The sequence below is a fragment of the Dermacentor silvarum genome, chromosome 11, assembly GCF_013339745.2.
Source record: "Dermacentor silvarum isolate Dsil-2018 chromosome 11, BIME_Dsil_1.4, whole genome shotgun sequence".
NCBI lineage: Eukaryota > Metazoa > Arthropoda > Arachnida > Ixodida > Ixodidae > Dermacentor > Dermacentor silvarum.
This window is the reverse complement of record NC_051164.1, coordinates 102,191,273-102,204,987: the sequence shown is the minus strand read 5'-3', so window position 1 is coordinate 102,204,987 and position 13,715 is coordinate 102,191,273. Positions and strand designations below refer to the sequence as shown.

The 13,715-nt window shown below is 44.3% G+C and overlaps 1 protein-coding gene across 1 annotated transcript in view; it reads right to left on the bottom strand.

The window, feature by feature from the left end:
- The window catches only part of LOC119433990 (uncharacterized), a 165,286-nt gene extending 162,856 nt beyond the window's left edge, over positions 1–2,430 (bottom strand). The window contains exons 1-2 of the mRNA XM_037701284.2: positions 2,159–2,430; positions 1,964–2,031 (exon numbers count right to left, since the gene is read on the bottom strand). The gene's annotated coding sequence lies outside the window, so the exon portion shown is untranslated. The remainder of the gene's footprint in view (positions 1–1,963; positions 2,032–2,158) is intronic.
- Between the last annotated feature and the right edge of the window lie 11,285 nt (positions 2,431–13,715).

The window sequence follows — 13,715 nt, the reverse complement described above, 5'->3', positions numbered from 1 at the left end:
GTGGCATTCTTTAGTGGCTTGTAAATTTTATTAACATCGCAAGAACAACATAGGGGACAAAAGGCCGAACAGAGTGCTGAAATTCCAAGAATTTGATTTCCTTTCAGAAAGCATCGCTATATGAACACAGATCTACGAGCACATCTCGTAAGCAGAACAGCCATGCGCGTGTGGATGAAGCCCAATAATCACAGAGTGTAGCATTATCGCAAAACACAGATTGTGTCATACGCGAGATAATCGAAGCGGGGAAAAAATTAGGCTTAAAGGATGCTTGCATTAGTACATCCTCTGTCGCTCTCCCTGACAAGGAGCTGCGAGCTATCACGACATTGAATAATGCTATGAGTTTATTTGAGTATGTCCCGCGCGTGGCTGTAATTGTGCTTCTGTGTGACTATGTATATAACTAAGCCGTTAAGAGCTCGGTTTATACGGGTATCCGTGGTAACATCACAGTTTCTTGTAACATTACGGCTGCTTGTAACGTCGCGCTACAAGCTTCGGAAATCAATGTAGAAAAGTTTTCACAAATTCACACAGTTTCGAACCAAGAACACTACGGCTCTGAAGCAGGTGCTCTACCACTACTCCACAACTCCATTACGTGTGTCAAATTAGTCAAATTCTAGGGTTTTACGGGCCAAAACCTCTTTCTCATTTACATTAACAACCTCCCTGACCCGTATCACGGTTTCATAAATAAAACTTTTTGCCGAAAATTGCGTCCTCTAAAAAGAAAAATAGCCCAACCCTCTGATCAGCAGAAACTACAAGATCTTAACCACTTGTCCTCAGGGTGCAATAAATGGATGATGCGGCTAAACAAGCGTAAAAGCACGCGAATAAATTGAGGGCGCCACACTGCTAGCAGAACGTATTTTCTTGACACTATCCTACTATATCATGGGACCTCTTATAAATACCTCGGCATCCACATCAGTTGCGATCTTTCTTGGCGCATACATGTTGACTATGTTACTAACAACGGTAACCACATGCTGGGTTACTTACGACGTAATCTTTCCCGATCACCTTCATCAATAAAACTACGTCTATATAAAACACTTCTTCGCCCTAAATTAGAATACGCGAGCTCTACAGGACCCAAAGAACATTACGCTTTTAGCAATTGCCGAATCCGTCCAGAATAGCGCAGCTCATTTCATTCTATGAAATAATTCCCAAAATGCCAGCGTATCATTAATCAAAGCAACACTTGCCTTACCTGAACTGTCTTTGCGCCGTCAATGCTTTCGCTTTTCTTTGTTCCACAAAGTCTGTATTTAAAATCCCATTCTAAAAGACGTTCTTTTTTCTGCTCCCGTCTATGCATCATCGCATTCAGACCACAGCGAAGAAGTCGGTGTGCCATCCGGCCGAAATAAATCCCTGCAGCGAATCGTTCATTCCGAAGACTAGCAAAGAATGGAACCACCTTCTCGCTTCCATCGCCGACACCGACAGCTTCAAGACTGCCATAAATGAAGCCTTGTGTTTATATGTTTTCTTTACTTGCTGTAACTGGAATTTTTTATTTTTTTACTGTGAAATCATTTGTCATTTGCCACTCTTTCCTGTAACGCCCTCGATCGTTGGAAGTATCTAAATAAATAAATAAATAAATAAATAAATAAATAAATAATAATAAATAATAAATAAATAAATAAATAATAAATAAATAAATAAATAATAATAAATAAATAATAATAAATAAATAATAATAAATAAATAAATAAATAAATAAATAATAAATAATAAATAAATAAATAAATAAATAAATAAATAAATAAATAAATAAATAAATAAATAACTGTGACGGCAAGCGCCAGCACGTTGAAGTTCAGCGGTTTAGCGGACTGTTTCATGGCGAAGCCGCCAAGCCCACTTGTTCTCAACTAGGAGCTAGCTGTCGCAGACTTGAACGCTTATTCATAGCAATTGCAAGAACTATCTCGCTTACCTTGTCCGCTGGTAAGCGGAACTTGGCCCGGCTGATGCTGTCCGTGTCGGTAAATCACAGATGCCATTCTGAAAGTTATTCGCAAAGTTGCACGAGTTGCAGCAAACGGTAAGGAGGAAGAAACACGGTCACCACACAGCGAGAGGCGCAGAACAGCCGGAAATTGTAAAAAAATGGTGGCGAAGCCGGCATTACCTGAGCAAGTAGGCTGGACAACACCGTCCTTAGGCCCGGATACACTCGGGCGTAATGCAAGCGCTCGATGCAGTTACGTCACGCCGCCGCAAATATACTATAGACGCGCTACAGTGTACCGTACGTCACCGCGCAGCCAGCTTGACTGGCGGCGATTGGCAGGTGTTGGCGTGGCCAGCGCGGGATCAGAGCTTGTCCCATCTCCCGCCGGAGCCGCTAGACCAGACTGCATCGTGTGCTATCTTGGCTGGAAGGCAGCATGCTGGCCTAGTTGCGGTGCACTAGAGAGATTGCGCCGAGTTCGCGCGCTCGCTAAAGGCAAAAGTGCTCGCTCACCGCGCATTTGTGCGCATGCGCTGCGGCGACATCTGATTATAGTAGGAGGAGGAGAATAGAGAAAGAAATTCAACAAGGAGGGGACACACGGCAAAAACTGGCAACAGGAAACACGTCACCAAACGTCACGCTATAGTACTGATGCCGAACGTTAGCTGCCGCGAGTATGTAAAAAAAAAAAAAAAAAAAAAGTGAGATTATGTTAACAGACATTAATTTATTTTTTTAAATTCTTTGCCGCGAAAACTAAAATGTTTTGCGTATATATGAACTTGAACTTTGCGACTTGTTTTTCTTGCATTATCTAGCGACAGGTCAATGACGCGCCAGATACATGCGTCATCCGCCAGACGCATGTCCCTGAGGCGAGTGAGGGCGGCTGCGCACGCGTTTGAGCGCTCGCCCGCGGCGACCCGTCTGTAATGTATAGCCTGGTTTCTTGGGCTCCCGGCGTATTCTTGCGTTCCTTCTGCACTGGGACAAGACAACACTGCACTATTGGACTACGGCAAGGTGAGAAATTTTGTTTCACAGTCTACGACTCAATTAGGCTTACGGCACGGGACCGAGACTCAAGACGCAGTTAGCGAAAAACCGCTCGGCCGTCCTGGCGCAGTTCATTTGATTGAATGAATCGTGTTGGGACATGTTTCCGACGCTTCCTATGGGATTATTGTAACTTATTTGGGTTCTGTTGAGGCACACTGGCCGCGCAGCGCGCTATGACGCAGTTAGCGATAAGCAGCTCGGCCGTGGTGACAGTTTCGCGTGTAATGAATAGAGGGACAAGTTTGTGACGTTGTTTGTGGCCCCGCAACAACATATACCTTCTTTCTGTACTCACGCCTGTGGAAAATGCGATGGGCGGTTGCCAAGAGTGATGGCAGCAGTGGCAGCAAAGCGATCAAAGCATCTCACACATCTGCATTGCCTATTTTACAGTTGGTTCCCGCTACAATCTTCAGCAAGCAGGATACTTCAAGAATTGAGGAGACAGTCCGGGAAATTTGACTGCTGCTCTCGGTTACGCTGATTCATCTCAGCGCACAGGAACGTCGCCCACTTCTGCGCACTGCCAGCCTCTGGACACGTGTGGCTCACCTGCGTGCCTGGACACTGCTGCCTTTGGCGCTGTCAGCATCACCGGACTGCTTAAAAGGAGCTATTCAGCGGGCGTGTACTTCTTTGGCAGCAGGGGCAGCAAAGCGATCAAAGCATCTGACACATCAGCATTGCCTATTTTACAGGTTAGTTTTTTGTGCGCTGGTGCCATTTTTGGCCCTCGTTATTCTTACTACGTAGTAGCTGTCACCGCTGCCTTAGTTTATTTTTTTTTTGCACCTTTTTGTGTGTGTTTGCTTGCTGATACTGTCTTGAGTCATGCAGAAGTTAATCAATGACTTAAGGGATGAACTACGGCTGGAGCTAAAAACAGTCCGTGAGGCTGTAGAAAGGGAGTTCCGCGCACAAATGAAAGCACTGCGAACTGAACTTCGTGGTGATGTTCACAGTATGGATCATATGAACGCTGTCTTTGAAGACATTCAACAGAATTTCGACGCCATGAAGGCGGAAACTGCTGAGCTGAAGGATGAAAATAGTCAGCTACGCGCTGAACTCGATGGAATCAAGAAACGCCTTGCAGATGCAGAGTCTCGTTTACAACACTCCGAGCAATATTCTCGGAACAAAAACACTGAAATTAAAGGAATCGAGGAAAGGGGGGGTAACGACGTAACTGCTGTTGTTTGCAAACTTGGACAGCTTTCAGGGGTGAGCGTTGAACCAGACGACATTGAGTCTTGTCACCGTGTTCATGCTAGAAACTAGCCAGGCTGTATTATTGTACAGTTCATGCGACGACAGAAACGGGATGCCTTGCTTGAGAAGGCGAGAAAGCTGCGCCTTAAGAACATCGACTTTGGCAATAAATCAGCGTCGCCTGTCTATGTGAATGAGCACTTATGTCCAACACTGAAACGTCTTCTCGGAATGGCTGTGACTAAAAAGCGGGAAAGCGGGTGTAAATACGTATGGTGCCGTTATGGGAAGATCTTTGCTAAAAAAAATCGGATGGCTCTGAGACACTTGCCATAAGGCAGGAGCACGATCTGGACAAGATCCAATGAACAGCTCTGCATACTTATCGAGTACAATCCGAAATGGAGCAATACGAAGACAGCGGATTACGGCGGCCCATTAGTAAGAAAAGCCATATTATAACAGAAGGTGTTGAAACCAATCGGATAGTACTAAATCTAACGCGAATCCGCAAAACGAGGTGTAAACCTCATATTATTCTTTTATTATACTTTGTAGAAACATGCTATAACGAACAAGGATTCTGTTCTTGGCAACGACTGTTATCGTGGATGCATTCATACTCGAGGACAGTTTAGCAAGCTGCAATGCTGTCGATATTGAGTACAATCATTGAAATGGGATGGCCATTGCATGATGAAGTCAGATATATTGTGATGTCAGCTATCATTTTGGTGACGAGCGTGCTGATAATCTTTTTCATGAATTGGCAGACATGGCGCGGTCGTTCATGCGCGGTAATAGTGGCTAAGGCATCCTGGTCAATCTGTGTTTTTATCGAGCCAGTACTAGAGCAAAAGTGTTGTTTTTCTCGTCCGTGATGGCTTCGTCGACAAATGAAGTTGCAAAAATGATGCAGCTAAGTGACCTAACAGCAACTGAATTTCAGCAATGCTGTAACTGTGTCCATTTTAATTTGAGATCCGGTCGCAATAAGTACGATGACATTGAATGTTTCTTTGGCGAAGTTAAAATCGTGTTTGACATTGTGATGTTTACGGAAACGTGGTTTACTTGCGAAGAGGATGTGTTTGAAATGCAAGGACATAAGTCTTACTTTGTAAACAGCTATGAGAAGCGCGGCGGAGGCGTGTCTATTCTAGCCTCAAAGGAAGTGCAGTGCGAATTACTTTCTGAATTTTGTTGTTCTACTCCTGATTATGAAACACTTGCTATGAAATCACGGAAATCTTTATTTTGTGTCTGCTGTCGCCCACCTCGCGGTGACATTTCCTGCTTTTTTAGCTTTTTAGATGCACTCCTTGAATTTGTAAATTATCATACATATCATATAATTTTAGGCGGCGACTTTAATATTAATTTACTTGCAGATAATCCTAATAAAGCTGCCTTTGAGTCTCTCTTAGACATACACAATTGCCAAAATGTAATAACTTCTCCAACGAGGCTGGCAACAACCACAGAAACGCTGCTCGATCTCTTCATTACAAATGTTGATTTGCACCGCGTGCACTCTGGTGTCATTAACTACTGCCTCAGCGACCATCTTCCAATATTTGTTTCTGTAAATGAGTCTTCTAAAATTATTGATCACTCTACACCAGTAGGACAGGTTTCTTACAGATCAATTAACCCTTTAACATTAACCACTTTTCGTTAATCTATCTCACGTATAAACTGGGATGATGTACTGAGTGAATTTGATCCGGAAATCGCTTACGACAGATTCTTAGAAAAGTTTACAGCTGTCTACAATTCATGCTTTCCACAAAAAACATTTAACCGACCGAAGAAAGCTCGTAAGCCATGGATAACGACTGACCTTTTACATCTAATAAGAAAACGGGAACAGCTGTACAAAACATTCATTCAAACTAGATGTCCTGGTGCGCTTAGTGCCTTCAAAAAACATAGAAATCACGTGACTAAAGAACTTCGTGCTGCTAAAAACAGATATAATTATAACCGCTTAATTTCTTCGAGTCAACGTTCTGGGGACATGTGGCGCAAATTAAATGCGATATTTGGCAGACGTAGTGAACCTATCACAAGGATATCGAAAGACAACGTGGAAATTTCTGGAGTAGAACTAGCAAATGCATTTAATGATTCGTTTCTTTCTAATCTCCCATTATCGTCTGGAGGCGATAGCCTGTCTTACATGCAACCGCGTTGCGAGCATACAATTTTTCTGCGGCCAGTGTCTGAATCGGAATTTATTACAACCTACACTAGTTTTAAAAACAGCACGGCCACAGATATGATGGATCTGCAGATAAAGCCGGTAAAATTCGTTATTGATTTGATCGCACATTGCTTAACGCATATAATTAACAACTGCCTTTTATGTGCAGTCTTTCCTCGTAAAATACAATGCGCAAAAATTACAGCAATTTACAAAAAAGGTGATAAGAACGACCTTACAAACTATCGTCCAATCTCCATTTTGCCAGTATTTTCAAAAGGTCTTGAAAAAATTTTAACGCGTTTAATTTCATTTACTGATCGCTACAATATAATAACTGACTCGCAATACGGCTTCAGAAAAGATAAATCTACCGAGCTTGAAATACTTGAAATGTTTGAAACTCAGAGCTTGGTCCTTGGCGTCTTTCTAGATTTCACAAAAGCATTCGATCATATTAATCACAACATACTCATTCAAAAATTGCAGCATTATGGCATTCGAGGGAAAGCTCTGTCACTTATTTCTTCGTACCTACAGCATTGGTCGCAGTTTGTCACGATTAATGGTCACCCTTCTTCAGTAAAGCCAGTTAATTTAGGTGTTCCACAGGGAAGCATTTTGGGTCCTTTTCTCTTTGTTCTTTACATTAACGATATTGTTAACATTGATCATACGGCCAAGCATATATTATACGCTGACGATACTAGCCTATTTTTTGCCGGCTCGGATGTCGCGTGCCTGTCTTCTCGCGCAAACGAAATACTTCGTCGCATTCACTTATGGGCTACAAATGATGAATTAAAGCTAAACATTAATAAAACTAAGGCCGTTTTGTTTCACCCACGAAACAAATTCTGCGAACTCCCCCGACTATTGCTAAACAATTTCGAAATAGAAGTTGTAGAAAGTTTTAAAACGCTCGGCGTAATTTTTTCAAATAATTTGTCCTGGGATGCTCACTTTAATTACCTGTCAAAAAAGCTGTCCAAAGTAATTGGTCTTATGCGTCGACATTGTGCTACGTTCCCTCTTTCGGTTAATAATATTCTGTACAATGCTCTATTTTCTTCCACGCTAAACTACGGTGCACTAGTTTGGGGAACAACAAAAGAAAATATAAAGAAACTTCTTTCACTTCAGAAGCGTGCAATACGCCTAGTTTTTAAAGCTCCTTACTTAAGTCACACAGAGGACATGTTCAAAAAGTTTAAGATTGTTAACGTACAATGTATGTACAATTTCAGACTACTTCGGCAACATAAGCTGGAAACAAATAAGAAAAATCACCTTCCGAAATCACTGGCGAGGTTGACAAAAAATTCCCCTACATACTACACACGCTATCCCGAAAAATGGAAAGTTGGAAAATGCCGCACAGATGTAGAAATGATCTCTTTTAACGAGCTTCGAAGCTTATGCGTATAACTCTCTAATGTTTTACCTTTTTGTTGAAACGCTAATTGTTTCTCGATTTCCTCCATTTCTCATTCAGGGAATTTCTCGCAATGTTTTGTATATATTTATGGAATTTATGCACATATTTGCCCACTGTTTGCATTCTTGTACAGTTTTCTGAAGTTTTTTGCGTTTTCTGCATATTGATTTTCTTGTGTACGTGTATGGGACTGTATGCCATGCTCGGGTGCACGGACCCAGTCAAGCCTTTTTAGGCTTTTTGTCCGTGCTCCAAACATCTGAGGGATGTTGAATAAAGCTGAATTGAATTGAATTGAACATCGGAGTGTGTTGCTGGCGCCGGCAGAACGCGCAAAAGATAACGCCGAGGACCATATCAGAAAGTTTTAATTTGAAAATTCCGTCTTCTAAAGGACAGAAAACAGGCTTTGCACCCACGCATTCGTCTTGAGTGCAAGTAGAAGGCATTCTGCGAACATCTAGCATGGTCCCGCTGGGAGCCTCTGTTGCGTCCGTCTCTGTGTATGTATAGCGTACCATCGGTCGCCCGAGGCCACGTTTTGGAAACGCGAAGTCGCCCGTTTATTTCTGCTGCTAAAGTGCAGGAAATTGGAGAATGCTTGGAAATGAGATGTTTTCATATTTTATGGTATTGTTTGGAATGAGTCGGGTATTTTCTACCCTATGTATGTAAAAGCGAATTGCTTTTGTTTGCACTGCCTCCCATTCAGCGCTTTCGCACGTTTCGCCTCTACACGCAGTATTCCTATATCTAAATACCAAATGACACATGCTGCCACATGCTTGTAAATGTAACATGTTTGTAATTTACTTTTTTTTTTTCAGCTGATGCCGTCCGGTGGAGCTTCATACGGGAACTACTGCTTACCTGGGGTCACAACGTTGGATGAACGCACAAAAAGCGCGGAACGAGCTTTTATATAGAGCAAAATAAGTGTTTCCTCATTCCACAAGGAGTCTTGCGTCTACCTTGTCAAATTGCACGTGGCACAGGTTCGATGGGACTTCACAATATCGTTCGCAATCATTTTTACAAAATAATAAACATATTCTGCACGAAGACCGTACGTGGTCGGGCAAAAAAAGAAAAAAACGCAGCCGGCGTGCTAGCTAGCGTTCAAAATGCGTGCGCCCGAAAACGGAAGTGATAGATGCCGACCGCTTGGCGCGCTGCCGTCAATTCGGCTTCTGGGCTCTATGGGAGTGTCCGCTCTTGTTGAATTCCTTTCTCTATGATCTGATCGTCGCATTGCTAGGGGCCACGTTCAACCGTTGGTTCAACGCGCCGAACTATAGAGGGCGCAAACTTACAGCGCGTCGCGGGCGACATCGAGTTTCATACCGTAATTACTATAGAGGGAATAGGGAACTTTGGCGTTAGACTGTCTGCGGGAGCTGCAAGCCGAGCGGTTCCGCCAGCGTTGAAAAAATGATCGGCAATACATGTATTTAACTAAACTTCGTCTTTCTGGCTTCAAACGGCTTTGTGACTTTGTAAACTCGTAATTTTCCACAAAGTGCTGTGTCATCAAAAAAAAAAATGAACGTTATTAAAATTGTCGGACGGCAAGAATCAAACACTGGACCTTTAAGCTGGACCGCTGGACCTCTAATCATTACGTCATGGACGTAAGCATCGACAAGCGGCATAGAACGCCCTTATAAATTTTTCTAATGCATGCCCTAAAATTAGGTACCTTTAATTGTAAAAGGGGGACGCAGCTTGGTCACCGGAAACAGCTTTTTCACAGCAAAGCTGTTGACTCATTCTCCGATGATCGTGTCCACGTGTAGAAAAAACAAAACTCATTGTTCGTTTGCTGTAGGTGCGAGTGAAAGCGCGCGAGGGACGCGCGCTTTCACGGGAGCGAACGCACAGCGGAGAGCAAACGCGACTTCTTCCGTCGCGCGAAAGGCCGGGGGGGGGGAGACAGGAGGGAGGGAGGAAGGGGAGGTGACGTTTAGCTGCATATCTTGCGACCGGGTGCAAGGGAAACTGGCGAATCAATCACCCGCGTGAAAGTAGGAAAGCGGGAAGGCAGCGCGGGAGGGAGGTAGTGCGGCTTTTGCTCTGCGAGCAATTACCTGCGTACTTTTATTTGCGCGGCGACGGGCGGTCGCGCGCACCGTATCTTGAAAGCGATCTGCAACACGGCTCCTACCTTTTGTATGCGCTGTGCTTTCGCCACTCAGTTTCCGTTGAAGCGATAGACCGCATGAACCTTCGCTCGCTGCTTCTGGTGCGCTTGCTCACGCCAGCGTTTTGACAGAGGTTGTGTGCGGTCGCGTTCGCATCGAACGTGTTTATGAAGAACGTGCCAAACTTTGCCGTACACCCTATTGTGGTGTACCGTAGCGACCATAAGGCCATGGTCCCCGTAGTCACTTAATTAATGAAAACCACCGGGTCATATATATTTCTGATTCTTTAATAGTTCAAATAACCAATTACACCATCACAGCTTAAGTCATAATCTCCACCCCAGTGAAAGGGCTGACATTTTTTTATGTGATGTTTATTCAGAAATTTTTACGCACTAATGCAAGTTGCCCATTTTTGCAATGCCACCGCAGCACAGAAAACTTTTCGCCGACTTCTGCGTATGAAGGATCCCTATTTCTCCGACTCAATTCCTGCGCTTCTGGTCCGTGCTCTCAAAATATACTTATCTATTACGGGTGAAATATACGCAATGGAATTACATATAATTGCGAACATACATGTGAGTATTTTCTTGCTTCTGCAGTAACCTAGTTTGGTTAAAAAAATCAAATAGTTCTATCTTTTTTTTTTTTTACATGATCGGCGTCGGAGTCGGAACCAATGCATAGTGACAACCCCAGTGCAACACCAATACAGTACTGCGCATCGCGTCGCGGCACACAAATCCTTGCATTGGCGTCTTTCTAGTCTAATTACCTCCAGTTATTAATTGACCGTGTCATTCCTAGTAAAGAATTTCACTCCAAAGTCGGAAACAAAATTTGCCGCGGATATTATAACGTGGTTGGTGCGATCGGCAAGATTCGTAATGGCTGCCATCATGGCTGTGTCACTTTTCTGCATAAAAGGTACGTACTACAAGTGCTCTTTAGTTCGTTAGAAACTATTCGAACATTTAAGTAGTGTTTGAACATACTAAATTAACACATGCATTTGCATATAACCAACGCCAAAGCAACTTCCTTGCACCGAAGCACGGAACTACATTTTATTGCGTGCTATGCAGTGCACGAGGAGAACGCGTGGCGGTGCCATTGCACGCAATAAAATGTAGTTCCGGGCTTCAGTGCAACTTGATTTTGAGCAGGAGTATTGCTCTTTGAGATGCACGCGGTGCCACACGAGAGGGGGCACCTGAAAGTTTAGCGGCGCCCGAAAGTTTAGGGGAACCTGAAAGTTTAGGGGTGCCTGATAATTTAGAGGCCTGAAATTTAGGTGCACCTGGAAGTTTAGGGGTGCTTGAAAATTTAGAGACCTGAAATTTAGGGGCGCCTGAAATTTAGGGGCGCCTGAAATTTAGGGGCGCCTGAAAGTTTAGGGGCGCCTGAAAGTTTAGGGGCAAGTTTAGGGGCAAGTTTAGGGGCAAGTTTAGGGGCAAGTTTAGGGGCAAGTTTAGGGGCAAGTTTAGGGGCAAGTTTAGGGGCAAGTTTAGGGGCAAGTTTAGGGGCAAGTTTAGGGGCAAGTTTAGGGGCAAGTTTAGGGGCAAGTTTAGGGGCAAGTTTAGGGGCAAGTTTAGCGGCAAGTTTAGGGGCAAGTTTAGCGGCAAGTTTAGGGCAGTTGCAAGTTTAGCGGCAAGTTTAGGGGCAAGTTTAGCGGCAAGTTTAGCGGCAAGTTTAGCGGCAAGTTTAGCGGCAAGTTTAGCGGCAAGTTTAGCGGCAAGTTTAGCGGCAAGTTTAGCGGCAAGTTTAGCGGCAAGTTTAGCGGCAAGTTTAGCGGCAAGTTTAGCGGCAAGTTTAGCGGCAAGTTTAGCGGCAAGTTTAGCGGCAAGTTTAGCGGCAAGTTTAGCGGCAAGTTTAGCGGCAAGTTTAGCGGCAAGTTTAGCGGCAAGTTTAGCGGCAAGTTTAGCGGCAAGTTTAGCGGCAAGTTTAGCGGCAAGTTTAGCGGCAAGTTTAGCGGCAAGTTTAGCGGCAAGTTTAGCGGCAAGTTTAGCGGCAAGTTTAGCGGCACCTGAAAGTTTAGCGGCAAGTTTAGCGGCACCTGAAAGTTTAGCGGCAAGTTTAGCGGCAAGTTTACCTGAAAGTTTAGCGGCAAGTTTAGCGGCACCTGAAAGTTTAGATGCTGTGGTTGGTGGTGGCGTTGTATCGCCTTTCTCCTTCCCCAAGGCTTGCGGTTGCGGCAAGCGTTCTTCGCCAAGTGTGCTGCGTATTTCTTGTCGAGATGGGCGTTTTCGTCTTGCAGTTCTCGACAGCTTCGCTTAGTCTGACTTCCACAGTGCGAATTATTTGCTTGATTTTACAGCGAATGGTCGAAGGAATATCTGGCCCCCAGTAGTGTAAACGAGCGGACATGGAAAAGCAGGCGCGCAGCCGTTGTGATGCCATCGTCGTCAGCTGGTGTCGTTCCTTTGTCGTCATGCCAGTGCCGTCGAGTCATTATCATCCCCACTGTCGTCGCCGTTGCGACGGTGGCCTTTTTACGCTGTCATACCGTCTACAAAAACATGTCGACGACAACTTCCGCCGCCATCATCAAACACCGTTATCGAAGTCGGCAGTATACTGCGGAAGCATTACTTGCGTGTCCGTATGTATACCTTCTGCGGTCCGCATAAGCTATTCGCTTACTTTGGTATTCGTCTTTGACGGTTTTTGCAACATTTCTTTTTACTTCCAACAACTGGACATAACAATTAAATCTGGTGCACAATAGTGTACGTTGTGAGTGATTGAGATATCCTCAACTTTACATGTTCCCAAGATGGCGTTTAGAGCTTCGTGTACATGAACTTGAGTCGAACTGCGTTTTCATGCATCTTGCTACGCGGGTTGGGGGAATCAGCCCCTGCCTTGAATGCAGATTGTCCGAACTCACCTCGAGGCTCGCTCGGCCCGACCTGCTAACGTTTATAATGAACTCGATGACCGGTTTTCAGCCGGGCAAGCCGACTCGACCCATGTTTCTCGGGTTCATGTAGGCTTCTCGGGTTCAGGAAGTGCGCCGCAAGATCGAGGCTCGGGTGAATGGTAAATAACAGGGATAAAGTTTCCTAGAGCGAATTCTGGCGATGGCTAGCGGTGGATAGTACACTGATTTGTCTAATCTTATGCGTTTGGCGTGAAACGTGCTTATGGCGTTACACAATACACTTTATAAATTTCCCAGACGTCACAGTTTTCTGAAGTACCCATGCATGTGCATATTTATTGAGAACGATTGTATATTTAACGCTATAATGCGTATAAAGTGGTCAGTTCGCAATATCTCAAAGCCGTTTGAAGCCAGAAGGACGAAGTTTAGGCAAATCCATGTACTTCCCATGATTCCCATGCTTTGTCAACCGCAATACTTAAAGCTAGCGCCAGAGTTCTATCAGGTAACTTCTCCAGAAAGCTCGTTATAACACGAGCTTCACGATGTGGTGGCGTGCACTGATCTCGGAAGCCATAATTAAGCCGCGAAACTGTCTTGTGGTGAAGGCCAGGTACATGTACCTGGCCCATGCACGCATATACGACACAACAGATTGTTTCATCGAGGCGTAAAAAAAGAAATCGCTAAGGGTGAAGAAGTGACTCACACGAGCTGCTATAGACAGGCATCAGTATTCTCGGCGCGACATCTTGAGGAACTCAAAATTTACTTGATTTGTT